Source organism: Heptranchias perlo, chromosome 6 (assembly GCF_035084215.1).
Source record: "Heptranchias perlo isolate sHepPer1 chromosome 6, sHepPer1.hap1, whole genome shotgun sequence".
Classification (NCBI taxonomy): Eukaryota; Metazoa; Chordata; class Chondrichthyes; order Hexanchiformes; family Hexanchidae; genus Heptranchias; species Heptranchias perlo.
Window position 1 is genome coordinate 64,411,063 of NC_090330.1, and position 27,752 is coordinate 64,438,814.

General features: G+C 44.0%; 1 long non-coding RNA gene across 2 annotated transcripts; it reads right to left on the reverse strand.

Moving 5' to 3' along the window:
• Positions 1–2,215: 2,215 nt before the first annotated feature.
• Positions 2,216–27,699, reverse strand: LOC137322547 (uncharacterized). 2 transcript variants are annotated; one of them, XR_010963166.1, is made up of 4 exons: positions 27,644–27,699; positions 8,475–8,516; positions 3,125–3,185; positions 2,216–2,734 (listed from the first exon to the last, which is right to left on the reverse strand). It is a non-coding gene; the product is annotated as an uncharacterized lncRNA (long non-coding RNA). The 2 variants fall into 2 exon arrangements; XR_010963165.1 differs by having other exon boundaries at positions 27,546–27,680.
• Between the last annotated feature and the right edge of the window lie 53 nt (positions 27,700–27,752).

Here is a 27,752-nt window from a genome sequence, read left to right on the forward strand (position 1 = left end):
CAGCTGCAAGACAGTACGTGCAAAACTGCACATTCCATAAGACAGAAATAAGGGATAAAAGGCTGGCTTTTAGCCATTAGACTTGCAGTCAGAACCATCAAGGTCTAGATACTTCCAGGGGACGTAAATGCTGACCGGAGCTGAACCCTGTGTAATCCTTCTGAGAGCAAGATACTTCTAGGAGTTGTAAATGGTGGCTGGAGCCTTACCCGATGTAGTTCTCAGGTGAAGCAAGACCGAGATGCCATTGGAAGAAGACGTAGAGTATCATCCGTGCCGGCTGCCCAATCCTAGAATGGGAATATATTCCGAGTTTGGGGTTGTTAGTTATTGCTTGATGATATTTGTCTCCTTTGCTATCTGTGAACAATAAAGCCTCAGTTCTTTACCAATACGGTGTCAGGTCGAATTGATTAGAGGAATGCCTCGGGAGCGGTGTTTCGACAGTAGTGAAGATAAAAATGAAGTCTCTTTGCATGGGAAACTGAAATTTCTGGGCACTTATTGATTTGATGTCTTTCCCTATCCACGTGCTGCACAATTTGCGAATTTGTAATTGTACCTGTACACAAATTTATGCTTTCCAATTGAGTGGTATTCCAAAATCTGGTTGAAACCCTCTTATGCCCAAGCACAAGAGGACTGCCTTGTAAAAAAACAACTGCAAATTATCTGGACTGACCTTATTGGAAATTAAATTATTTTCCCGTCCAAAATATCCTTGACAATCTGGCAGCTGATTGTTATCTGTAAAAAGCTATTTGTAATTTTGTCCTTTATGAAGTTTGAAAGGGGCTCCTCACCCACTCATTCGCTTTTCAGTTTAGTTGATTCAATCACATTGTTTGGTTTCTTGCAAGAAAACAACATCTGCCCTATTTCTATTTTGGTAATTTGGGATTTTTTTTCCTTTGGTGGATACCTTATTCCCTTGAAACCAAGGAGGATGAGGTAAGGACAGAGGTGTGCAATGTTGCAGAAATGGAAATGAGTTGTCTTGGTGATGGATAGGAAATGGAGTTTGAATACATGAAAATGGATAGTCAAGCCTGTCCCATCCCAGCATGGTGCAACTTACACATACCATCAACAACCCCTCCACAATGACCGCCCCCGCCACACCCCCGCCCCCCCACCCACCGAGTAACTTCATCTTCTGGGAGAGGCAAAAATACGAGAGCAAAAAGCCTTCGGCCAATTTCGGAAACACTCTTGGAAATTTTTCTCCAACCTCTGAAGGCAATCAAACAGCTTTTCATAGCTGCACAGGCTGAAACACTAATTGCTTTCTAAATTCTTGGACTGGAGATATGCAGCTCTCTGCCACTACCACATCGCAAGCACTCACATGGAAATAGTGTCAATAAGCATGTACTTTTGATATGCTTTATGAGATGATTTTTGACACAAACCTATGAACTGCGTTGTGTTTATATGCACATTTACATTTATTAAAACAGTTACATTTCATTCCCAATTTCTGCCAAACCTCATATTCCCCCTCCACAGTGCTACCAAACCACAAGATCTCCACCAGTGTATTATGACATGAAGATAAATTGTACGGATTGAATTAATTGAGCCCAGTCATAACAGCTGTTCATTATTTTCAGCTTACTCTGAAATACAGTAGCTCGATGATTCCTATCTGGCCTCACCTCACCAAGTGTTCCTTCTGTCTGCCTTCAGAGAGATTGAAGATGTGCATGTGTGAAAGACACAATTATCCGATTTAGGTCGCAAGAGGGTACCACTGTTACACCCCAGGGCACGCTATCATAGAAGCAGATTGAGGGCAGTGAGTCAATTCCCACAGAAGAATGCTTATGGGAGTGACTGACACCATTATAACTGAGAATGTATTTTCAACAGACTCATTTTCATAACACCCTGTAAGATAGATTTGAAACATAATCCTGTAAATTCTATTGTACCTGAAATTACAACAGATAATTGATCTAACGTATGGAGTATCAGGTGAATCTCTTCTCCCTTTTCCTAACATGGAGAATTGGACTGAAATTTAACATTCACGTCCAAGGCTTATAAAATGCCTAAATTAGTACATATTAGGACCATCTTAAATTGTATTAAGTTACACAAAACAAACCAGTCACAGGATGGAGTACAACACTGAATGAAGTGTAAGTAATTCCTTCTTGCCAAAGTCAAAAATGAAATCAACAGAAGAAATGGATTAATTAAGGCTGCTTTATTTAACATCTATGATAACACAATTAATATAATCATAAGGTTAAGCATAGAGTAGCACAAAATACTTGGAGACACACACATACACACAGTCTAAATCATTATAGGTATAACAGTTACTTAAATGTATCCCAATATGTTGTCATAAACTGTTGTTAAGCAAAACTCAGCTAATTAGTTATGTTCAAAGTCCAAAAATACAGCAGAGCTCAACAAGGTTAAGTTTACAGACATATTCAATACTTTGCTGGTAAATTTACAGCATTTGAGTATTCAGGCTATCCTCTTGTGATATGGGCATTAGATATGCAACCTCGTCCTTCGAGTTGGTTGGCTGTCATCCTCAGAGCTGCTCTGGGGCTGACTGAGGTCCGGTAGTGTCCTTGGTCACTGTCTTCTTTTTAAGAATGCTTAACATTATTGAACCTTCCAACTTTCACTTACGACAACTTGCATTTATATCGTGCCTTTAACGTAGTAAAATGTCCCAAGGCGCTTCACAGGAGCGATAACTGAAACATAGCTACATAAGGAACAGGACTGGCAGTTAAATATTGCAGGAAAAAATGTATTTAGAAAAGATGAGGAAGGAAGGGCGGAGTGGGTAGCTGTATTAATTAGAGACAACATAATGGCAATAGAAAAAAGGAACATAGGTAATATTAAGATAGAAACAGAATCCATATGGATTGAGACAAAGGATAAGAAGGGATCGATCACGTTAATAGGTATACTCTATAGACCACCTAATAGTGGAAGTAGAAATATGTAGATAAATTTATGAAATGAGTAAAAAGCATCGAATAATAAACATGGGAGATTTCAACTACCCTCAAACAAACTGACAAGAGGAGGTAGGGAAAGGAGAAAAGGGAATAGAGTTTTTACTGTGTGTACAGGACTACTTTCTTACCCAGTATGTGAGAAGCCCAACAATAGAGGAATCACTGCCGGATCTAGTAATGGGAAATGAACTGGAGCAGATAAGAGAAATAAGCGTTAGGGAACATCTGGGCAATAGCGATCATAATACAATAAGGTTTAAAATAATGATTGAGAAAGACATAAGTAAGACAAAGACCAAAGTGATAGATTGGAAAAAAGCTACTTTTGAGGGGATGAGAATGGAACCAGGGAAGATAAATGGAAAAAAAATTGAGAGACCAAGAGATCGAACAGCAGTGGGAAATATATTCCTCTAAAAAGCAAGAACAAACTAGCCAATAATGAAACGCCGTGGATGAATAAAATTGAAATTGGAGAAAAAGGCATAGTCTAAGTACAAAGACAGTAAAAGAGAGGATGACAAAAAAGAATACAAAGAGGTTAGGAAATAAGTCAAAAAAACAATTAGGAAAGCAAAGAGGAACGAAGAAATTAAATTATGAAGGAATATAAAAAGAAATAGTAAAGTATTTTACAGACACATAAACAACAAAAGAAAAATCAGAATGGGAATAGGGCCACTAAGGGATGCGCAAGATGAATTCACAGGTAATGACAGTGAAATGGCAGAAATATTGAACAGTTATTTTAGTTTAGTATTTACCAGGGAGATTAACAAGGTGGGCATAACATTAGAAGAAGAGATCAAAAAAGACATGAAAACATTTAAGATAGAAGGGGGAGAGAGAACTGATAAACTAATCAAACTTAGAGAGGAAAAAACCCCTGGTCCGGATGGATTGCATTTGCAAATATTAAAATAAGTTTGGGAGGAGATAGCAGAGGCACTATATGTATATACAAAAATTCATTAGAAATGGTAGTAGTGCCAGAGGACTGGCAGACAGCTAATGTTATTCCTATACTTAAAAAGGGAGATAGAACAAATCCAGGGAACTATAGACCAGTTAGCTTAACGTCAGTGGTAGGAAAGATAATAGAATCTTTACTCAAAGATGTAACAAAAGAAATCTAGAGAATGGAAATATAATAAAGAATAGTCAGTACGGGTTTCAGAAGAGAAAGTCATGCTTGACCAACCTTACTAAATTCTTTGGAGAAGTAACAGAAAGAGTAGACAAGATTAATGTAGTGGATGTAATATATTTCAATTTTTAAAAAGGCCTTCGATAAGGTACCGCATTGTAGACTCGTGACGAAGGTCAGAGCATGTGGAGTCACGTGCAGGTAGCAGAATGGATAGCAAGTTGGCGACAAAACAGAAAACAGAGAGTAGGGGTTAAGGGTAGCTGCTCAGACTGGCAAAAGGTGGGAAGATGTGTTCTACAGGGATCGGTGCTGGGACCACTGTTGTTCACAATTTACATTAATGACTTGGATTCGGGAATCGTAAGTACAATATCAAAATTAGTGGACGACACCAAATTGGGGGGTATAGTTAATACATAGGAAGAATGCGTCAAAATGCAAGAGAACATTAATAAACTTGCAGAATGGGCATGTAATTGGCAAATAAATTTCAATAGAGGTAAGTGTGAGGTAGTGCATTTTGGTAGGAAGAATAACGAGGCCACGTACGACTTGAATAATGAGTCGAAATGGAATGGAGGAGCAAAAGATCCAGGCGTACAGACACACAAATCACTAAAAGTAGCGACGCAGGTTATTAAGTCCATAAAAAAGGCAAATCAAGCACAAGGGTTCATTTCTAGGGGGATAGAATTGAAAAGCAGAGAAGTTATGTTAAACTTGTATAGAACCTTGGCTAGACCACACTTGGAACACTGTGCACACTTCTGGTCTCCATATTATAGAAAGGATATAGATTCATTGGAGAGGGTGCAAAAAAGATTCACAACAATGATACCAGAACTGATAGGATACACTTATCAGGAAAGGCTGAACAGGCTGGGGCTCTTCTCTCCAGAAAAGAAAAAGCTGAAGGGTGACCTGATTGAGGTCTTCAAGATAATGAAAGGGTTTTTTTTTATTCGTTCATGGGATGTGGGCGTCGCTGGCGAGGCCGGCATTTATTGCCCATCCCTAATTGCCCTGGAGAAGGTGGTGGTGAGCCGCCTTCTTGAACCGCTGCAGTCCGTGTGGTGAAGGTTCTCCCACAGTGCTGTTCGGAAGGAAATTCCAGGATTTTGACCCAGCCACGATGAAGGACCGGTGATATATTTCCAAGTCGGGATGGTGTGTGACTTGGAGGGGAACGTGCAGGTGGTGTTGTTCCCATGTACCTGCTGCCCTTGTCCTTCGAGGTGGTAGAGGTCGCGGGTTTGGGAGGTGCTGTCGAAGAAGCCTTGGTGAGTTGCTGCAGTGCATCCTATGGATGGTACACACTACAGCCACTGTGCGCTGGTGGTGAAGGGAGTGAATGTTTAGGGTGGTGGATGGGGTGCCAATCAAGCGGGCTGCTTTGTCCTGGAGGGTGTCGAGCTTCTTGAGTGTTGTTGGAGCTGCACTCATGCAGGCAAGTGGAGAGTATTCCATCACACTCCTGACTTGTGCCTTGCAGATCGTGGAAAGGCTTTGGGGAGTCAGGTGGTGAGTTACTCACCGCAGAATACCCAGCCTCTGACCTGCTCTTGCAGCCACAGTATTTATATGGCTGGTCCAGTTAAGTTTCTGGTCAATGGTAACCCCCAGGATGTTGATGGTGGGGAATTCGGCGATGGTAATGCCGTTGAATGTCATGGGGAGGTGGTTAGACTCTCTCTTGTTGGAGATGGTCATTGCCTGGCACTTGTCTGGCGTGAATGTTACTCGCCACTTATGAGCCCAAGCCTGGATGGTGTCCAGGTCTTGCTGCATGCGGGCTCGAATTGCTTCATTATCTGAGGGGTTGCGAATGGAACTGAACACTGCAATCATCAGCGAACATCCCCATTTCTGACCTTATGATGGAGGGAAGGTCATTGATGAAGCAGCTGAAGATGGTTGGGCCTAGGACACTGCCCTGAGGAACTCCTGCAGTAATGTCCGGGCCTGAGATGATTGGCCTCCCGCATGATTGGCCACCAACAACCACTATCATCTTCCTTTGTGTTAGGTATGACTCCAGCCACTGGAGAGTTTTCCCCGATTCCCATTGACTTCAATTTTACTGGGGCTCTTTGGTGCCACACTCGGTCAAATGCTGACTTAATGTCAAGGGCAGTCACTCTCACCTCACCTCTGGAATTCAGCTCTTTTGTCCATGTTTGGACCAAGGCTGTAATGAGGTCTGGAGCCGTGTGGTCCTGGCGGAACCCAAACTGAGCATCAGTGAGCAGGTTATTGGTGAGTAAGTGCCGCTTGATAGCACTGTCGACGACACCTTCCATCACTTTGCTGATGATCGAGAGTAGACTGATGGGGCGGTAATTGGCCGGATTGGATTTGTCCTGCTTTTTGTGGACAGGACATACCTGGGCAATTTTCCACATTGTCGGGTAGATGCCAGTGTTGTAGCTGTACTGGAACAGCTTGGCTAGAGGCGCAGCTAGTTCTGGAGCACAAGTCTTCATCACTACAGCCCGGATGTTGTCAGGGCCCATCGCCTTTGCTGTTTCCAGTGCACTCAGCCGTTTCTTAATATCACGTGGAGTGAATCGAATTGGCTGAAGACTGGCTTCTGTGATGGTGGGGATATCGGGAGGAGGCAGAGATGGATCATCCACTTGGCACTTCTGGCTGAAGATGGTTGCAAACGCTTCAGCCTTGTCTTTTGCACTCACACGCTGGACTCTGCCATCGTTGAGGATGGGGATGTTTGCAGAGCCTCCTTCACCCGTGAGTTGTTTAATTGTCCACCACCATTCACGACTGGATGTGGCAGGACTGCAGAGCTTTGATCTGATCCGTTGGTTGTGGAATCGCTTAGCTCTGTCTACAGCATGTTGCTTCCGTTGTTCAGCATGCATGTAGTCCTGAGTTGTAGCTTCACCAGGTTGGCACCTCATTTTTAGGTACGCCTGGTGCTGCTCCTGGCATGCTCTTCCACACTCCTCATTGAACCAGGGTTGATCCCCTGGCTTGTTGGTAATGGTCGAGTGAGGAATATGCCGGGCCATGAGGTTACAGATTGTGCTGGAATACAATTCTGCTGCTGCTGATGGCCCACAGCACCTCATGGATGCCCAGTTTTGAGCTGCTAGATCTGTTCTGAATCTATCCCATTTAGCACGGTGGTAGTGCCACACAACACGTTGGATGGTGTCCTCAGTGCGAAGACGGGACTTCATCTCCACGAGGACTGTGCGGTGGTCACTCCTACGAATACTGTCATGGTCAGATGCATCTGTGACAGGTAGATTGGTGAGGACGAGGTCAAGTAAGTTTTTCCCTCGTGTTGGTTCGCTCACCACCTGCTGCAGGCGCAGTCCAGCAGCTATGTCTTTCAGGACTCGGCCAGCTCGGTCAGTCGTGGTGCTACCGAGCCACTCTTGGTGATGGACATTGAAGTCCCCCACCCAGAGTACATTCTGAGCCCTTGCTACCCTTAGTGCTTCCTCCAAGTGGTGTTCAACATGGAGGAGGACTGATTCATCAGCTGAGGGAGGGCGGTAGGTGGTAATCAGCAGCAGGTTTCCTTGCCCATGATTGGGTCGATGTAGAGAAAATGTTTCCACTTGTGGGGTAGTCCAAAACTAGAGGTCATAAATATAAAATAGTCGCTAATAAATACAGTTGGGAATTCAGGAGAAACATCTTTACACAAAGGGTGGCAAGAATGTGGAACGTACTATCACAAGGAGTAGTTGAGGCGAACAGGTTTGATGCATTTCAGGAGAAACTAGATAAGCACATGAGGGAAAAAGCAATAGAAGGGTTTGCTGATAGGGTGAGATGAAGTCGGGAGGGAGGAGGCTCGTGTGGAACATAAACGCCGGCATAGACCAGTCTGTTAACGTTTTTCAAGGTTCTGCCTTACTCACTTTGCAGTTATCTTCTCAGGCACAACAACATATTAATTGGACTATTGGCCCACAACTTCAATAGGTTGAGCTCAATCTGGCAGCAGAGTTTTAATTGGAAGCTGGTTTTAAATTGGAAACATTTAGCACTTTCCCAGAATGCCAACAGTTGGTTTCGAAGGGTCATTTTCTTACAATGCCCATGGCAATGCTGTCAAAGCCCAGAGCCACTCCCATAATGCTGCCAAATCTCAGTGCCTTGCCCCTCCCATGTACTAAACCCCAGGACCGTCCAGCGCTACCAAGCTCCAGTTCTGCTAAACCTCTACAGTGCTGCTCAACTCCAGAACCCGCCAATCCAAACGTAGACCACTCCCCAACATTACCTAAGTGCACGGCTCTGCCAGTGCTTCTAAATACACCACTCACCAGTCCTGCTAAATCCGAGGTACCTACCTTCATCCAGATACATTTCGCCTATCTTTCTGTGTATATCTCCTAAAAATGGTAGGAGGTAAAAATTAAGTACATGGGTAAAAGAACACCGAACCATAAATCCAAGTCATTGATTTACATGTTTTCCCCATAGAAAGCTAGATAGAAATGAGTGAATTCAATCCCAAAAACACCAAGTAATAAAAATGAAATTTGGCCCATTCGCTATAAATCATTGTGTGTTACACTGACCTGACCCTCTATTTACGATCAATTAGGCTATGTGATGTTAAAGAGATACAGGTTCACCCTAGCAGAATTGTGCATTAATGGTATAACACTTCTATCCTTATAAAACATTACATCAGTCTGACTTATAATGCGCGTTGATTTGGGAGAATTACTCGTGTCGATAAATTGCTCTGTCCAGCAGTCTTGCAATCACGAAAACACAACTAAGAAATTCAAGTTAATTGGAAAACTGTAGTTTATCTGGGCATCAATTCACCACTTTGTCATTGCAGTAATTCTTGGTAGGTCCCTGAGTGGGGCAAAAAAATTTCTGGCAGAAAGGAAACAATCCGTAATACATTGTGGAACTGAGCAGTTATGGACAAGTGGTCTTGGGAGGATTCAAGGTCTGCTTTTGCCCTATTCACTCAGAGTTCCAGGAGGATGGACAACATAATGAGAGTTACATTGTGGACATGCAACAATCAAAACTGTAGATGATCTTCATCCATCAACAAGTATTGGTGAAAATTCTGGGTGCTGATATTAGCCCAAAGGGCTATATTCTATGAATCTGGAGGTGTTTTTTTGTACGAGAAGTGATGGGTGCAGGAAAATATGTATCTTGGAAAATGACTGTTGCTAGAAATCTTGTGGGTCGAGTGGCTGGAACCTACTTGGCATCATGAACATTCTGAAAGTTTTGTTTTAAAAACACTTAATTTTTGTGGGATATTTTTATGCCTGTCTCTCCGTTTTTAGTAATTTATTTCCTTCCTCAACTGCCTGATTTGACAACTTCAGCAGCAAAAAGGGTAGACACATGACCTACTATAAGCCTTCACCAATGTCATCTATAGCTGGGTACCAAGATTATAATGGACCCATTTAGGATTTGCTCCCTCTTCCAACTTTTTTGTTCCTCCGACTGCAAGACACCTCCACTTGGTATCTCTCCATTTGACATGACTCAGATTAGGGACTGAACATAATTAGCCTCAGAACTTTATTTACTTTACATGACATTTTTCTTTTCATGAAGGCATTGTCACCTTGCTGGGGTATGATTCGACAGGCACTAGTCCCCTCTGGTACCACATCCCAGTGGCCATGATAGTCTTGATCAATAGGATACTACAGCTGAGGAGAGTCCTGTCATCACTTGAGGTCCAATTTTATTTCAATTACAAGTTGCTGGATAACAATTATGAGCAAGTATGCTGTATTTTTGCCCCTGCACTCAAAAGCACTGAGCTAACTTCAGCAATTCTACTGCCATCATAGCCGAGTTAACTACACAAACCAGCAACTAAATTAGTCATAACATTGAGGGTGCAAAAATCAAGTCTGGGCACAATCCTTCTGCTTTCTTTCGTGGGGTGGGGCGGGGCGTAGGAAGATAGACTCCTCCTCACTCCTTTTACCAGGTTACTTTTCTATAACATGATTCTTAGCAGTTCTAATGTTTCTGCTCAAATGATTGACTCAAAGGTGCTTTTACAAAACAAATGAATACTGAACTCAATCATTCGAAATGAATGAAAGCGCACAAACTGTACTATTTTGAAGACCTTTACATTGGAAATCATTGGAGCTTCAGTGAACAGAGCATTGCTGAATACAGCTTCCCTCCATAGTTCAAGTAGGGAGTGGAGAACAGAAGTTGAGACTTACTCATGCCAAAATGTGAGATGTGACAACACTAATAATTTTTGCCACTCCAAGATATTGAATTTCATGCCTCTATCCTTTTCCTCAAAAGAAAAGGGGTAAAAGAGGGAAGGAGGTAGTAATGTCTAACTTCTACCGTAGCCAACTCACCAAGTTTGACTGAGGTTTAAAAACAAGCAAGAAAACTGCAAGTCCTGGAAATATGAAACAAAAACGACTTGGATGATGTTTCTTCACACCCTGTTTCTTGTAAAGTCTCCATTCCCATTTCTCTATCTTATATGCACCTGCTGATGACTCCACTTTCAATGCCAGAGTTGATGAAATGTTCCATTTTCGTCAGGCAAGGTCCATCCCATTTTCCATGCCTCTGCTCTCACTCCCTCCCCTGCCTCACAATTATTGTAGCGTCTCCCTTGGAGTCATCTTCCATCCCAAAGCCTGTGCAACTGTCAGATCATCTTCTGCCATTTCCGCGACCAACACAATCACACCTCCAAACACATTGGAAAGCAAAGAGCAGCGGCAACAGCGGAGCCGTTCCTGTTACAGTATCTTTGTCTACTCTCCCCTCACCCTAATTTCCAGTTCCCCTTCACCCAGCACTTACCCTTGCAACAAAAGCAGGTTCATTACCTGTCCATTCATCCGCTCCCACACCACAGTACAGGGCCCTACACACTCATTTTGAATGAGGTAATTTCCTTCATTCTTGTCATATAATCATAGAATGATACAGCACAGAGGAGGCCACTCGGCCCATCGTGCCTGTGCCGGCTCTTTGAAAGAGCTATCCGATTAGTCCCATTCCCCTGCTCTTTCCCCATAGACATTCAATTTTTTTCCCCTTCAAATATTTATCCAATTCCCTTTTGAAAGTTATTATTGAATCTGCTCCCACCACCCTTTCAGGCAGTGCATTCCAAATTATAACAAATTGCTGTGTAAAATTAATTTTCCTCATGTCGCCTCTGGTTCTTCTGCCAATTACCTTCAATCCGTGTCCTCTGGTTACCGACCCTTCTGCCAGTGGAAACAGTTACTCCTATTCACTCTATTAAAACCCTTCATGATTTTGAACACCTCTATCAAATCTTCCCATAACCTTCCTTGCTCTAAGAACAACCCCAGTTTCTCCAGTATCTCCATGCAACTGAAGTCTTTCATCCCTCGTACCATTCGAGTACAAATGGCAGTCACGCTACTGGGAGTGTGCTTTCGACCACCAAACAGTCAGAGGGAGATAGCGGAACAAATATGCAGACAAATTTCAGAGAAGTGCAAAAACAACAGGGCAGTAATAGCAGGGGATTTCAACTACCCTAATATTAACTGGGATACAGTGTGAATGGTATAGAGGGCGCAGAATTCTTAAATTGCATACAGGAGAATTTTTTTAGCCAGTATATAGCAAGCCCAACGAGAGGGGCGGGGGGGGGGCAGTTCTGGATTTAGTTTTAGGAAATGAAGAGGGTCAGGTGGAAAAAATAGCAGTGGGAGAGCATTTTGGTGGTCATGATCATAATACAGTTAGTTTTAGCATAGTTATGGAAAAGGACAAAGACAGAGCAGGAGTTAAAGTTTTCAATTGGGGAAAGGCCGATTTTACTCAACTGAGAAGTGATTTAGCAGAAGTAAACTGGAAACAGATGAAGGTAAATCAGTGTCAGAGCAGTGGGAGACATTCAAAGGGGTGATGCAAGGGGTTCAGGGTAATCATGTTCCCACAAAGAAAAGGGGAGGGGCTGCCAAATCTTGAGCTCCCTGGATGTCAAGAAGCATTCAGGGTAAGATAAGGCAGAAAAAGGAAGCCTATGATAGACATCGGGAACTCAATACCACGGAAAGCTTAGAGGAGTATACAAAGTGCAGGGGTGAAGTTAAAAAGGAAATTAGGAAAGCAAAGAGAGAGCACGAAAAAATATTAGCAGGTAAACTCAAAGAAAACCCAAAGATGTTTTATAAATACATTAAGAGCAAGAGGATAACTAAGGAAAGAGTAGGGCCTATTAGAGACCAAAAAGGTAAACTATGTGTGGAGGTGGAAAATGTGGGTATGGTTCTTAATGAATTCTTTGCATCTGTCTTCACAAAGGAGAGGGATGATACAGGGTTTGAAGTTAAGGAGGAAGAGTGTGAAATATTGGATGGGATAAACATAGTGAGAGGGGAAATATTAAGGGGATTAGCATCTTTGAAAGTGGATAAATCACCAGGGCCGGATGAAATGTATCCCAGGCTCTTAAAAGAAACCAGGGAGGAAATAGTGGAGGTTTTAACAATCATTTTCCAAACTTCACTGGATACAGGCGTAGTGCCGGAGGGTTGGAGGACTGCTAATGTCGTACCTTTGTTTAAAAAGGGAGCGAAGGATAGACCGAGTAATTACAGACCAGTCAGCTAACCTCCGTGATGGGCAAATTATTGGAGTCAATTCTGAGGGGCAGGATAAACTGTCACTTAGAAAGGCACGGACTAATCAAGGACAGTCAGCACGGATTTGTTAAGGGGAGGTCGTGTCTGACTAACTTGATTGAATTTTTCGAGGAGGTGACGAGGATCGATGAGGGTAGCGCAATTGATGTCGTCTACATGGATTTTAGCAAGGCTTTTGACAAGATCCCACATGGCAGATTGGTCAAAAAACCAAAGGCCCATGGGATCCAAGGGAATGTGGCAAATTGGATCTAAAATTGGCTCAGTAGCAGGAAGCAAAGGGTAATGGTCGACGGGTATTTTTGCGACTGGAAGGCTGTTTCCAGTGGGGTGCCGCAGGGCTCGGTACTAGGTCCTTTGCTTTTTGTGGTATACATTAACGATTTTGACTTAAACGTAGGGGGCATGATTAGGAAATTTGCGGATGACACAAAGATCGGCCCTGTGGTTGATAGTGAGGAGGAAAGCTGTAGACTGCAGCAAGATATCCATGGACTGATCAGATGGGCAGAAAAGTGGCAAATGAAGTTCAATCCGGAGAAGTGTGAGGTAATGCATTTGGGGAGAGCAAACAGGCAAGGGAATACACAATAAATGGGAGGATACTGAGAAGTGTAGAGGAAGTGAGAGACCTTGGATTGCATGTCCACAGATCCCTGAATGTAGCAGGACAGGTAGATAAGGTGGTTCAGAAGGCATATGGAATGCTTTCCTTTATTAGCTGAGGCATAGAATATAAAAGCAGGGATGTTATGCTGGAACTGTATAAAACACTAGTTAGGCCATAGCTTCAGTACCGTGCACAGTTCTGGTCACCACATAACAAGAAGGATGTCATTGCCCTCGAGAGGGTGCAGAGGAGATTTGTGAGGATGTTGCCAGGACTGGAGAATTTTAGCTATGATGACACATTGGATAGGCTGGGGTTGTTTTCCTTGGAACAGAGGAGGCTGAGGGGTAATTTGATTGAGGTGTACAAAATTATGAGGGGCCGAGATAGAGTGGATAGGAAGGACCTAGTTCCCTTAGCAGAGAGGTCAATAACCAGGGGGCATAGATTTAAAGTGATTGGCAGAAGGATTAGAGCGGAAATGAGGAAAAATCTTTTCACCCAGAGAGTGGTGGGGTCTGGAACTCACTGCCTGAGAGAGTAGGAGAGGCAGAAACCCTCAACTCATTAAAAAAATACCTGGATGTGCACCTAAAGAGCCGTAACCTGCAGGGCTACGGACCAAATGCGGGAAAGTGGGAATCGGCTGGGTGGCTCGTTTCTCAGCCAGAGAGGACACAATGGGCCGAATGGCCTCCTTCTGTGCCGTAAATCTTCTATGATTCTAAATCTCCTCTGCACCCTCTCTGAGGCCTTGACATCCTTCCGAAAGTGTGGTGCCTAGAACTGGCCACAATACTTCAGGCGGGGTCTAACCAGTGCTTTATAAAAAGGTTTAGCATAACTTCCTTGCTTTTGTACTCTATGCCTCAATTTGTAAATGCCTCAAAAGGATCCCATATGCCTTTTTAACAGCATTATCAACTTGTCCTGCTACCTTCAAAGACTTGTGTAAGTACACTCCCAGGTCACTCTGTTCCTGTCACCTCTTTAAAATTGTACCATTTAGTTTATATTGCCCAGTACAGCACATTCCCTGATTATGGTGAGGCCTCTGCACTGGAGAGACCAAACGTAGAGTGGGTGACTGCTTTGCTGAACACCTCCATTCTATCTGCAAATGTGACCCAGAGCGAGCTATATTAATTCCTCCTCCCACTCTGATGCCTTCATCTTTGGCATCCTACATTGTTCCAACCAAACTAACATTGACTTTAATCACTTCGAACCTTTTAGCCACCATTTTCTGTACTGCAAAAGACACTGGTGATGGGGTTGTGCCTGTCAATTTCCCAGGGGCGGATGGTATGCGGGAGGTAGGTTATTGTTCTGGATGAACAGAGTTCTGTCAGGAGGGGATCTGTGTCCTTGGTATTAGGCTGTTTTTTCTTCATGCAGGACTGATGCACCCATTGTGAATTTCCAACATTTTAGTTTTCAATTTAGACCTACATCTGCAGGCTGTTTTATTTCTAATTTCCATTTTCTTGCCTTTTCCCTTGGGGGGACCTTTCACTGTCTTATCTATTTGCATTTTGTTTCTTCAATGTCTTTTTATTGCTTGACTGAAATAATCTTCTCCAGCAATTAACAATCTCTTGCTTTTTTTTTTAAGGACACTGCAGGTCATTCAACCCATTAGCTTCCTCTCTGTGATTGGAATATTTTTTACCTAATTCTATTAAAATGCTTTTTGTCTCCAGCTTTCACTTCTGAAGAGTTTTTCCCAAAATTTTAAACTGTCTTTTCTCTCTATAAAGGCTGATTGACCTGCCTTGTATTTGAAGCATTTTCTGTTTTTGACTGAGGCCCAACTGTTCAAACCATCCTAAAGGGAAGTTTCAAATGCAATTGGTATTTCCTGAAAATTAAAAATGCTTCAAGTGGCTCCTTTAACAGAGACCGTCTCTGGGAAAGTATTTGTAACAACTTGGCCTGCAAATCAATAGGCAGACCAGAAACACAATTGAGGAAGGAGCGGGGGAGGAACAAATTGCTCTGGTTGCTATGTGCAGCAACATTGTAACTGCATTCAATAAGAACCACAATCATGCCTCTGCAATGGTTGGATATGTTGAGCATTGAGTCAACTCCGAGGTCACTTCAAACTTCATCCTCAGTTATTTCAACACCATTCACCGATTATATGTGTTGCCCATTTTTCCTTCCTATATGCAGTACTTTACACTCATCTGCATTAAATTTTATCCACCAGCGTCCTGCCTATTTACCGGTTTTGTCCAATTTATTTTGTATTTTCTGAGCTGCCTTCTAATTTGATGTCATTTCTAAAATTGAACAATTTGCATTAAGTTTCTGAATCAAAGGGGGTGATTTTAGGTGCCATTGCGGGTGCATTGGGGGCAGGGCTCCGAAAATCGCGGAAATGCCATTCGGGTTCGGAAGCTGGCTCCAACCCACCGACTTCCGAGTTTCCCAGGGACCCACCTGCATGTGCGCAGGCGACCCGAAAACGGAAGTCTTGCCGGCAATTAAAGCCGGCAGGATGACAGTTAAAGAGCCAATGTACCTCATTGAGTACTTAAGGCACTTTACCTGTGACAGATTAAATACTTGGAAAGATTTTTAATTTACCTGGGCGGCTTGCCCACCACTTCTGATTCTCACCTGGTGAAACCAGGCATGAAGGGCCGGATCAGGCAAAAAGAAACTAAACAAAAAACCACGGAAGTGAAAACACGAAATGAACCTATCTTTGAAACCTGCTCCGTGTCTCCCACTCCAAGGTCTCCCTCTTCACCACCCCCCCCCCGATGTCCCCCCATTGTCCCTCTCTTTACCCCCCTGCTGTCCTCCTGATCGTCCCCTCTCCCCCCTCCCGATCTTCCCCTCTTCCCCACCCCCCCACTCCGATCTTCCAGTCCAGTGTCGGATCTTCCAATCCCTCCCCCCCGGGTCTTCCGTTCCAGTGCCGGATGACGACTTGCTTTGTTTTTCTCGCTTCCCCCACCCTCCGCCTCACGTTGCAGCTCCTGACGGCAGCCAGGCTGTCAATCGCGAAGTTTTGCCGAGCGCGAAACCTGGAGAGGACGTTAATCACCATCAATCAATGTGCGATCGCGTTGGAAACGGTAAGTTTTGTTCATGTGGGTTTGCCATGTGCACCTTCACCCCCCCCTCCACCGCTGCCAACCTGCCACCATTGTAAAATCGAGCCCCAAGTACCCCAAGTAATTGATATAAATTAGAAACAGTAGTGGTCGCTACATCAATCCCCGGAGCACCCCACCCTGACATAACTCCACAAATCATTGTATTTTCAAATTTATTGATACTAATCAAACTGATTTATACGAATGTTAACCTGCTGCTTTAACAGGAAATTCAAGAAGTGACAGATTTTGTTGCCATGTATAAGCTACTTTCAACAAAATGAGGAACGCTTCGACTAGTTAATATTTAAGTCTGTTCTCAACAGGCAATGCAGATCAGACTTGAGTTTGATTGAAATAAACATACATTTAAATGCTGTGCCTATTATAACATGATTACTACACTAGAATTCCAATCAATAAATTAAACTAGTTATTCTGCAGGATTCAATCTTGGAAAAGCCAAGTACCTGATTTCCATTTGCTTGCGCACTGTTATATGCCTTGTAAGAATCAAAAGTATTAATGGTAGTGGAAGAGATATTGTGTTATACAGATTAAGTTAGGCCTTCTGTGGTGTTTCTCACTGAACCACAGGATCTGAAGTGCAATTTTTGATGTCCACTGCAGTCTAAATGCAAGAGTGGTCCATCCATTGCTTTACTAAATTTGCTGCATGATAGCAGTGTTGCATGACAGACAAGAGACAACAACATTACACACATTACTGATAGTGAAAGATAAAATGCCTCACAGATACATCTGTAATATTACTTACCTCCACTTTATAAAGCTCAAAGGTTTAAGAAATGTTGTTCTAACCTCCCAAAAACTTTTATTTCCAATCATTTACATCACACAAATATTTTTCCTCTACCGAACACAGTGAATTTGCAGTATCCGATTAAGATGCAATTACTTTATTCTTCCCTTTTTTGTTGTTTTCATGATTATAAAATACATTTTTAATCTCGGTTAGTAGTGTAACAATGCACCATAAGGTTTTCCCACTATCCAATCTCGACTGACCAGCACCATGTACAGTCTGACATTAGCCATGGTCTATACCTGGCTGGAGCCGTAATCTAAGCTCAGCATCGAAGGCGTCCCCTCCAGCGCAACACAAACATTTGTCCACTCAGCAACACAAAGCAACAGTCATCCCAAACTGTTAGCTCTGAACTTTGATATAATGGTTTAAACTGTACGAATTGTTGTCTCTCACCTTCCCACCACTTATGAAAGCAAGAAATAAAGAACTTGCATTTATATAGCGCCTTTCATGACCTCAGGACGTCGCAAAGCATTTCACAGCCAATTAAGTTCTTTTTGGAAATGTGGTCATCGCTATAGTGTGGGGAAACACAGCAGCCAATTTGCACACAGCAATATCCCACAAATAGCACTGAAATAAATGAACAGATAATCAGTTTTAGTGATGTTGGTTGAGATATAAAAATATTGGCCAGGACACCAGGAGAACTCCCCTCCTCTTCTTCAAATAATGCCACAGAATCTTTCACATCCGTCTGAGGGGGCACACGGGGTCTCGGTTTAATGCGCAATCCCAATAAACTAAATAAATTAAGTCAATTTCTTCACAGTTTCAACTGGCATTTTGCTTCTTCACTCAGGTCACACAATACATCTAAAATAACACAACAAACGTAGGTCTAATGAATGGAACTGGTTTTTGATTGCTTTGCATTTAGTCAGCAGGATAGTTGCAACAATTGACTATCTGCATCCATCAGCAAAGTTAACTTAAGATAATGGTTATTTAAATCAATCAGCATTTTTTTGCCTATTGAATGTACAATCCTTTTCAGAGGTAGAATGCTGTAGACATATTCTTGATTAAAAACATCATTATACAAACTGTATTCATTAAGGAAATAGTGAAATATCAAATGGCCAGCAGCTATAGAATTTAATTGTCACTCCTCGTGACAAAAGAAACCAAAATGTTGGCACCAATATCGGAAGAATCCCAGCAACACAAAATATACATCAACACCATGCTAATTTCTGTCACACTGGTATAAATTCATTCAGGTTTTATTTCTCCCCCATTGTTTTTGTGTGATCAGATTGGTCTGTGTCATTTAATGCACCAATTCAACAGCAGAAAAATGCTTGAGGGACCCGTCAGCAGCAAGTGAAGTTAATACTGCATGAGCCAATGTCAAAATCTATTCTTCCCTCTTCTCTTACCCTCATGTGAGAAATCACAGTAACAAAACAATCATAAAATAAAATGCTGCAAACTGAATGATCATCCTGAGCCTCAGAGTAGCTGCCAGAGTCCAGCTCCCCCAGCAGGTGCTCCTTCACACACTCTGGCTCAGAGATTCTGTTCCAGAGCTTGCCTTTAAAAAAAGCTCATGCCAATCTCCTGGCTTGCTCAGCTACAATCTCTTTCTTCAGCCTGTGTTACCTCTCTTTGCACACATCCAAATCACTGCCTGATCAGCCTCAACTTCTCTGCATTATCTGATTAAACCTGTATCTTTCCCCAACCCACCAAGTATGGTTAAAGAGGTAGGTACATTTTTGTTCTTTAAATTTTGGCTGACAACAATTTGGGAGACATAATTAGTTTATTGTAAGTTTGGACAATCTGGAGTAGGAACATAGGAACAGGAGTTGTCCATTCAGCCCCTTGAGCCTGTTCCACCATTCGATGAAATCGTGGCTGATCTGTACCCGAACTCCATTTACCCACCATGACTCCATATCCCTGAATACCCTTGGCTAGCAAAAATCTATCGATCTCAGATTTAAAATTATTCATTGAGCTAGCAGCTACTGTTTTTTGTGGGAGTTTTCTCCACATTTCTACCACCCTTTGCATGAAGAAGTGTTTCCTAACTTCTCTCCTGAATGGCCTGGCTCGGTTTTTAAGGTTATGTCCCCTTGTCCTGAACTCCCTCCATCAGCAGAAAAAGTTTCTCTTTACCCTATCATTTCCTTACAAAATCCTAAAAACTTCAATCAAATCACCCCTTAATCTTCTATATTCCAGGGAATACAAAACTAGTTCATGTAAGCTCTCCTCATAATCTAATCCTTGGAACCCTGGTAACATTACGGTGAATCTGCACTGCACTCCTTCCAAGGCCAATATATCCTTTCTAAGGCACAGTGCCCGGAACTGTACACAGGACTCCAGATGTGGTCCAACCAGGGCTTTGTGCAGCTGCAGCAAAACTTCCTCCCCTTTATATTCTAGATGTGGAGATGCCGGTGATGGACTGGGGTGGACGAGGCAACGGAACTACGGTGCCTACATGAAAACCAAGAGCAGGAAGCTTGAGAAACTCGGCATCACCACCAGCATCAACCAAGCCTCCCCCGGTACCACGGTTGCAACCACAGGGAAGTCTATCGTCAATTTATCCGACCACACCCTTCAACCAGACGAAATCGAAGTTCTCAGCCGAGGGCTCAATTTCTGCCCCACCACCAAAATGGACCCAATCTGTCTTGCGGCGGACACAGAGGAATTCATCAGGAGAATGAGACTCCGGGAATTCTTCCACAAATCCCAAGATTTCAGCAGCGAACCCAATGAGACAATCAACGATCCGGAACAGCAGACAGAGGGATCCGCGGAACAGCAACCGAAGAAGAAAGAGTCAAACTGGACTCCTCCGGAGGGTCGCTGCCCTAAGCTTAACATGTCTTGGACGGTCTGCATCTGGGCAGGACTGGAACCAATGTCCGAGGGGGAGTGTTTGCTAGTGCTGTTGGGGAGGGTTTAAACTAATGTGGCAGGGGGATGGGAACCGATGCAGGAAGTCAGTGGGAAGTAAAGTGGTGACAGAAACAAAAGGCAGTAAGGGAGAGTGTACAAAACATGACCGGACAGATGGTCTGAGAAAGCAGGGCAAAGACCAAGGGAAGTCTAGATTAAACTGCATTTATTTCAATGCAAGAAGTCTGATGGGCAAGGTAGATGAACTCAGGGCATGGATGGGTACATGGGACTGGGATGTTATAGCTATTACTGAAACATGGCTAAGGGAGGGGCAGGACTGGCAGCTCAAGGTTCCAGGGTACAGATGCTATAGGAAAGATAGAGCAGGAGGTAAGAGAGGAGGAGGAGTTGCGTTCTTGATTAGGGAGAACATCACGGCAGTAGTGAGAGAGGATATATCCGAGGGTTCGCCCACGGAGTCTATATGGGTAGAACTGAAAAATAAGAAGGGAGAGATCACTTTGATAGGATTGTACTACGGACCCCCAAATAGTCAACGGGAAATTGAGGAGCAAATATGTAAGGAGATTACAGACAGCTGCAAGAAAAATAGGGTGGTAATAGTAGGGGACTTTAACTTTCCCAACATTGACTGGGACAGCCATAGCATTAGGGGCTTGGATGGAGAGGAATTTGTTGAGTGTATTCAGGAGGGATTTCTCACTCAGTATGTGGATGGCCCGACTAGAGAGGGGGCAAAACTTGACCTCCTCTTGGGAAATAAGGAAGGACAGGTGACAGAAGTGTTAGTGAGGGATCACTTTGGGACCAGTGATCATAATTCCATTAGTTTTAAGATAGCTATGTGGAATGATAGGTCTGGCCCAAAAGTTAAAATTCTAAATTGGGGAAAGGCCAATTTTGATGGTATTAGACAGGAACTTTCAGAAGTTGATTGGGAGAGTCTGTTGGCAGGCAAAGGGACGTCTGGTAAGTGGGAGGCCTTCAAAAGTGTGTTAACCAGGGTTCAGGGTAAGCACATTCCTTATAAAGTGAAGGGCAAGGCTGGTAGAAGTAGGGAACCTTGGATGACTTGGGAGATTGAGGCCCTAGTCAGAAAGAAGAGGAACTGGGATCAAGTGGATCCTTTGAAGAGTATAGTGATAGCCGGAGTTAAGAGAGAAATCAGGAGGGCAAAAAGGGGACATGAGATTGCTTTGGCAGATAAGGCAAAGGTGAATCCAAAGAGCTTCTACAAATACATAAAGGGCAAAAGAGGAACTAGGGAGAGAGTAGGGCCTCTTAAGGATCAACAAGGTCATCTATGTGCAGAACCACAAGAGATGGGTGAGATCCTAAATGAATATTTTGCATCGGTATTTACGGTTGAGAAAGGCATGGATGTTAGGGAACTTGGGGAAATAAATAGTGATGTCTTGAGGAGTGTACATATTACAGAGAGGGAGGTGCTGGAAGTCTTAACGCGCATCAAGGTAGATAAATCTCCGGGACCTGATGAAGTGTATCCCAGGACGTTATGGGAGGTTAGGGAAGAAATTGCGGGTCCCCTAGCAGAGATATTTGAATCATCGACAGCTACAGGTGAGGTGCCTGAAGATTGGAGGGTAGCAAATGTTGTGCCTTTGTTTAAGAAGGGCGGCAGGGAAAAGCCTGGGAACTACAGACCGGTGAGTCTGACATCTGTAGTGGGTAAGTTGTTAGAGGGTATACTGAGAGACAGGATCTACGGGCATTTGGAGAGGCAGGGACTGATTAGGAACAGTCAGCATGGTTTTGTGAGTGGAAAATCATGTCTCACGAATTTGATTGAGTTTTTTGAAGGGGTAACCAAGAAGATAGATGAGGGCTGTGCAGTAGACGTGGTCTACATGGACTTTAGCAAAGCCTTTGACAAGGTAGCGCATGGTAGGTTGTTACATAAGGTTAGATCTCACGGGATCCAAGGTGAGGTAGCCAATTGGATTGACGGCAGAAGACAGAGGGTGGTTGTAGAGGGTTGTTTTTCAAATTGGAGGCCTGTGACCAGCGGTGTGCCTCAGGGATCGGTGCTGGATCCGCTGTTATTTGTTATTTATATTAATGATTTGGATGAGAATTTAGGAGGCATGGTTAGTAAGTTTACAGATGACACCAAGATTGGTGGCATTGTGGACAGTGAAGAAGGTTATCCAGGATTGCAACGGGATCTTGATAAATTGGGCCAGTGGGCCGATGAATGGCAGATGGAGTTTAATTTAGATAAATGTGAGGTGATGCATTTTGGTAGATCGAATCGGGCCAGGACCTACTCCGTTAATGGTAGGGCGTTGGGGAGAGTTATAGAACAAAGAGATCTAGGAGAACAGGTTCATAGCTCCTTGAAAGTGGAGTCACAGGTGGATAGGGTGGTGAAGAAGGCAGTCAGCATGCTTGGTTTCATTGGTCAGAACATTGAATACAGGAGTTGGGATGTCTTGTTGAAGTTGTACAAGACATTAGTTAGGCCACACTTGGAATACTGTGTACAGTTCTGGTCACCCTATTATAGAAAGGATATTATTAAACTAGAAAGAGTGCAGAAAAGATTTACTAGGATGCTACCGGGACTTGATGGTTTGACTTATAGGGAGAGGTTGGATAGATTGAGACTTTTTTCCCTGGAGAGTAGGAGGTTTAGGGGTGATCTTATAGAAGTCTATAAAATAATGAGGGGCATAGATAAGGTAGATCGTCAAAATCTTTTCCCAAAGGTAGGGGAGTCTATAACGAGGGGGCATAGATTTAAGGTGAGAGGGGAGAGATACAAAAGGGTCCAGAGGGGCAATTTTTTCACTCAAAGGGTGGTGAGTGTCTGGAACGAGCTGCCAGAGGCAGTAGTAGAGGCGGGTACAATTTTGTCTTTTAAAAAGCATTTGGACAGTTACATGGGTAAGATGGGTAGAGAGGGATATGGGCTAAGTGCAGGCAACTGGGACTAACGTAGTGGTATAAACTGGGCGACATGGACATGTTGGGCCGAAGGGCCTGTTTCCATGTTGTAAACTTCTATGATTCTATTCTATGTATGCTCAAGCTATCAGGAGATGCGCCAATGCCAGATTCATCAGCCGCACTCACAAGACAGTCCAGAATGTCACCCGAACACAACGCAATGCCATCGACGCTCTCAAGACCAACCGCAACATCGTCATCAAACCAGTGGACAAAGGAGGAACCATCGTCATACAGAACAGAACGGACTATTGCAAAGAAGCACACTGACAACTGGACAACCAGGAACACTACAGACGGTTACACGCAGATCCGACCAAAGAACACACCCACCAGTTCAACAAACTGATCAAGACCTTTGATCAAGACCTTCAAAGCATCCTACGCGCTCTCATCCCACGTACTCCCCGCGTGGGAGACTTCGACTGCCTCCCAACGATACACAAAGCCAACACACCCGGACGTCTTATTGTATCAGGCAACGGAACCCTGTGTGAGAATCTCTCTGGATACGTCGAGGGCATCCTGAAACCCAATGTGCAGGGAACCCCCAGCTTCTGTCGCGACACTGCAGACTTCCTACAAAAACTCAGCACCCACGGACCAGTTGAACCAGGAACACTTCTCACCACGATGGACGTCTCGGCACTCTCCACCAGTATCCCCCACGATGACTGCATCGCTGCAACAGCCTCAGTATTCGACACCAACAACAGCCAATCTCCAGATGCCATCCTACAACTCATCCGCTTCATCCTGGATCACAATGTCTTCACCTTCGATAACCAGTTCTTTACCCAAACGGAACAGCCATGGGGACCAAATTCGCACCCCAATACGCCAACATTTTCATGCACAAGTTCGAGCACGATTTCTTCACTGCAAAGGACCTCCAACCAACGCTATACACCAGATACATCGACGACATTTTCTTCCTATGGACCCACGGTGAGGAATCACTGAAGAGACTACACGATAACATCAACAAGTTCCATCCCACCATCAAACTCACCATGGACTACGCCTCAGAATCAGTTTCTTTCTTGGACACACAAATCTCCAAAGACGGGCACCTCAACACCTCACTCTACCGCAAGCCCACGGACAACCTCACGATGCTCCACTTTTCCAGCTTCCACCCTAACCACGTCAAAGAGGCCATCCCCTATGGATAGACCCTGCGAATACACAGGATCTGCTCAGACGAGGAACGCGATGGACACCGACAGACGCTGAAAGACGCCCTCGTAAGAACGGGATATGATGCTCGACTTGTCGATCGACAGTTCCGACGGGCCACAGCGAAGAATCGCATAGACCTCCTCAGAAGACAAACACGGGACGCAACCAACAGAGTACCCTTCGTCGTCCAGTACTTCCCCGGAGCGGAGAAACTACGCCATGTTCTCCGCAGCCTTCAACATGTCATCGATGATGACAAACACCTCGCTGAGGCCATCCCGACGCCTCCACTACTCGCCTTCAAACAGCCACCAAACCTCAAACAGACCATCGTTCGCAGCAAATTACCCAGCTTTCAGGAGAACAGCGTCCACGACACCACACAACCCTGCCACGGCAACCTCTGCAAGACATGCCAGATCGTTGACACAGATACCACCATCACACGAGAGGACACCACCCACCAGGTACATGGTTCATACTCCTGTGACTCGGCCAACGTTGTCTACCTCATACGTTGCAGGAAAGGATGCCCCGGAGCATGGTACATTGGCGAGACCATGCAGACACTGCGACAACGGATGAACGGACACCGCGCAACAATCGCCAGGAGGGTTCCCTCCCAGTCGGGGAACACTTCAGCAGTGAAGGACATTCAGCCACCGATCTTCGGGTCAGCGTTCTCCAAGGCGGCCTTCGAGACACACGGCAACGCAAAATCGTCGAGCAGAAATTGATAGCCAAGTTCCGCACCCATGAGGACGGCCTCAACCGGGATCTTGGGTTCATGTCACGCTACACGTAACCCCACCAGCAGGAAAAAAAAGTTATCTGTTTTTATTACAACTGGACATTCTCTCTCTTTTTCCCTTTCAGGTGTCTGTGTCTATCTAATCTGACCCATTGTGTATTCAGTATATTGGGATGTACTGTTTTCCGTGGCTAACCTGTCTGAACACCAACGACACGTTTGATTGGTGTGATCGTGTCCCAGCCTAATATAAGATATGCGATTTGAGAACCTTTCACTCACTCACCTGACGAAGGAGATAATCTCTGAAAGCTTGTGATTTTCAAATAAAACTGTTGGACTATAACCTGGTGTTGTAAGATTCCTTACATTTATATTCTAGCCCTCTGGATATAAAGACCAACATTCCATTAGCCTTTTTGATTATTTTTTGTACCTGACCACTTCAGGGTCGTGATCTGTGTACATGGACCCCAAAATCTCTTTGGACCTCCACTGTTCCTAGCTTGTCACCATTTCAAAAACTCGGATCTGTGCCTCCATTTAAAAAAATGTTTTGAACTGATTGATGTGATGTGACCTGTCATGCACTCACTGTATTGTAGTTTGGTATGAACAGGTGTAAACTACAACTGTTGAGAGCATTGTCCTATGAGGAGAGATTGAATAGAATGGGCCTATTCACAGGCGTTTGGAAGAATGAGAGATGAAACATACAACATTCTGAGGGGGCTTGACAGGGTAGATGCTGAGAGGTTGTTTCCCCTAGCTGGAGAGTCTAGAACTAGGGGGCATAGTCTCAGGATAGGGTGTCGGCCATTTATGACTGACATGAGGAGGAATTTCTTCATTCAGAGGGTTATGAATCTTGGGAATTCTCTATCCCAGAGGGCCGTGGATGCCGAATATGTTCGAGGCTGAGATAGGTAGATTTTTGGACTCTAAGGGAATCAAGGGATATGGCAATCTGGCGGGAAAGTGGAGCTGAGGCCGAAGATCAGCCATGATCTTAATGAATGATGGAGCAAGCTCGAGGGGCCAAATGGCCTTCTGTTCCTATTTCTTATGTTCTCATTTTCTATTTTTGTCTCGAACATCCCCCTCTATTCTTGCAACAAACATTAGTTCCTCTCAGTAACAAAAATAATCACCCCAATCAACATGAGCTTAGAATTTTTATTTGAGGACAAACATCACTCAAGAAGCTCAACACCATCCAGGACAAAGCAGCCTGCTTGATTGGCACCCCATCGACCACCCCAAACATTCACTCCCTTCACCACCGGCGCACTGTGGGCTGCAGTCTGTACCATCCACAGGATGCACTGCAGCAACTCGCCAAGGCTTCTTCGACAGCACCTCCCAAACCTTTTATGTGGCATCTTATCGAATGCCTTTTGAAAATCCAAATACACTACATACACTGGTTCCCCTTTATCTACCCTGCTAGTTATATCCTCAAAAAACTCTAATCAATTTGTTAAACACAATTTCCCTTTCATAAAACAATGTTGACTCTGCCTAATCATATTATGATTTCCTAAGTATCCTGTTACCACTTCCTTAATAATGGATTCCAGCATTTTCCCGACAACTGATGTCAGGCTAACTGGCCTGTAGTTCCCTGTTTTCTCTCTTCCTCCTTTCTTGAAAAGCGAGGTTATATTTAGTACCTTCCAATCCACTGGGACCATTCAAGAATCTACGGAATAGATTCTAGTCATTGTCAGTAACTGTAAGAGAACAGGCATGTTTGATACATTTCAATGCAAACCTCCCACGTAGTGGCCAGAGCAATCCAGACCTGGACCATGGTGATTGACTACCTGTTCCGGTGCTTGTCATCCGAGACTTTTTTTTGTGTGTTTTAGGCCATTAAATATCATTAAATTTGTAGGTGTCAGCGACTTGAGAACAAAATTTTAGGCTGACACTTCAGTGCAGTGCTGAGGGAGCGCTGTACTGTTGGAGGCACCATCTTTTGGATGAGATGTTAAACCAAAGCCCTGTCTGCCCTCTCAGGTGGCCATCTCATGGCAATCCTCCCCTGTGTCCTGGCCAATATTTATCCCTCAACCAACATCGCTAACGCAGGTTAGATGGTCATTATCACAGTACTGTTAGTGGGACCTACTGTGCGCAAATTAGCTGCCCCGTTTCCGACATTGCATGAAGTACTTCATTGGCTATAAAGGGCTTTGGCACATCCTGATGTGGTGAAAGGCACTATATAAACGCAAGCTCTTTCTTCCTAATGTTTTCCTTGTTATACTTTGTTCGTCCCTTCCAGCCTCTGAAATCCACCTGCCTGTGGTTAAGCGGTCAGTTTGCCTTGTGCCTCCTTCTTAAATATTACAGCGCATTATATTTCGATAGCAAGTCCGCGAAGTACGACCATCCACCTCACCTGGGCAGCCGAATAAAATACCGAAGCACGCGCCAGTAATCGGGAAGACAAGAGAACCAGGCTCAATAAATCTGAACCGGTGACACAACAACTTTTACCTGCGACATCATCATCTACCACACCTGGCAGCGCGCGCACACAGCGACCGTTAGGAAATGACGGGCAGAAGGTGGGCAATCCGCGTGACGTCATGGGAAGATCAGCGCG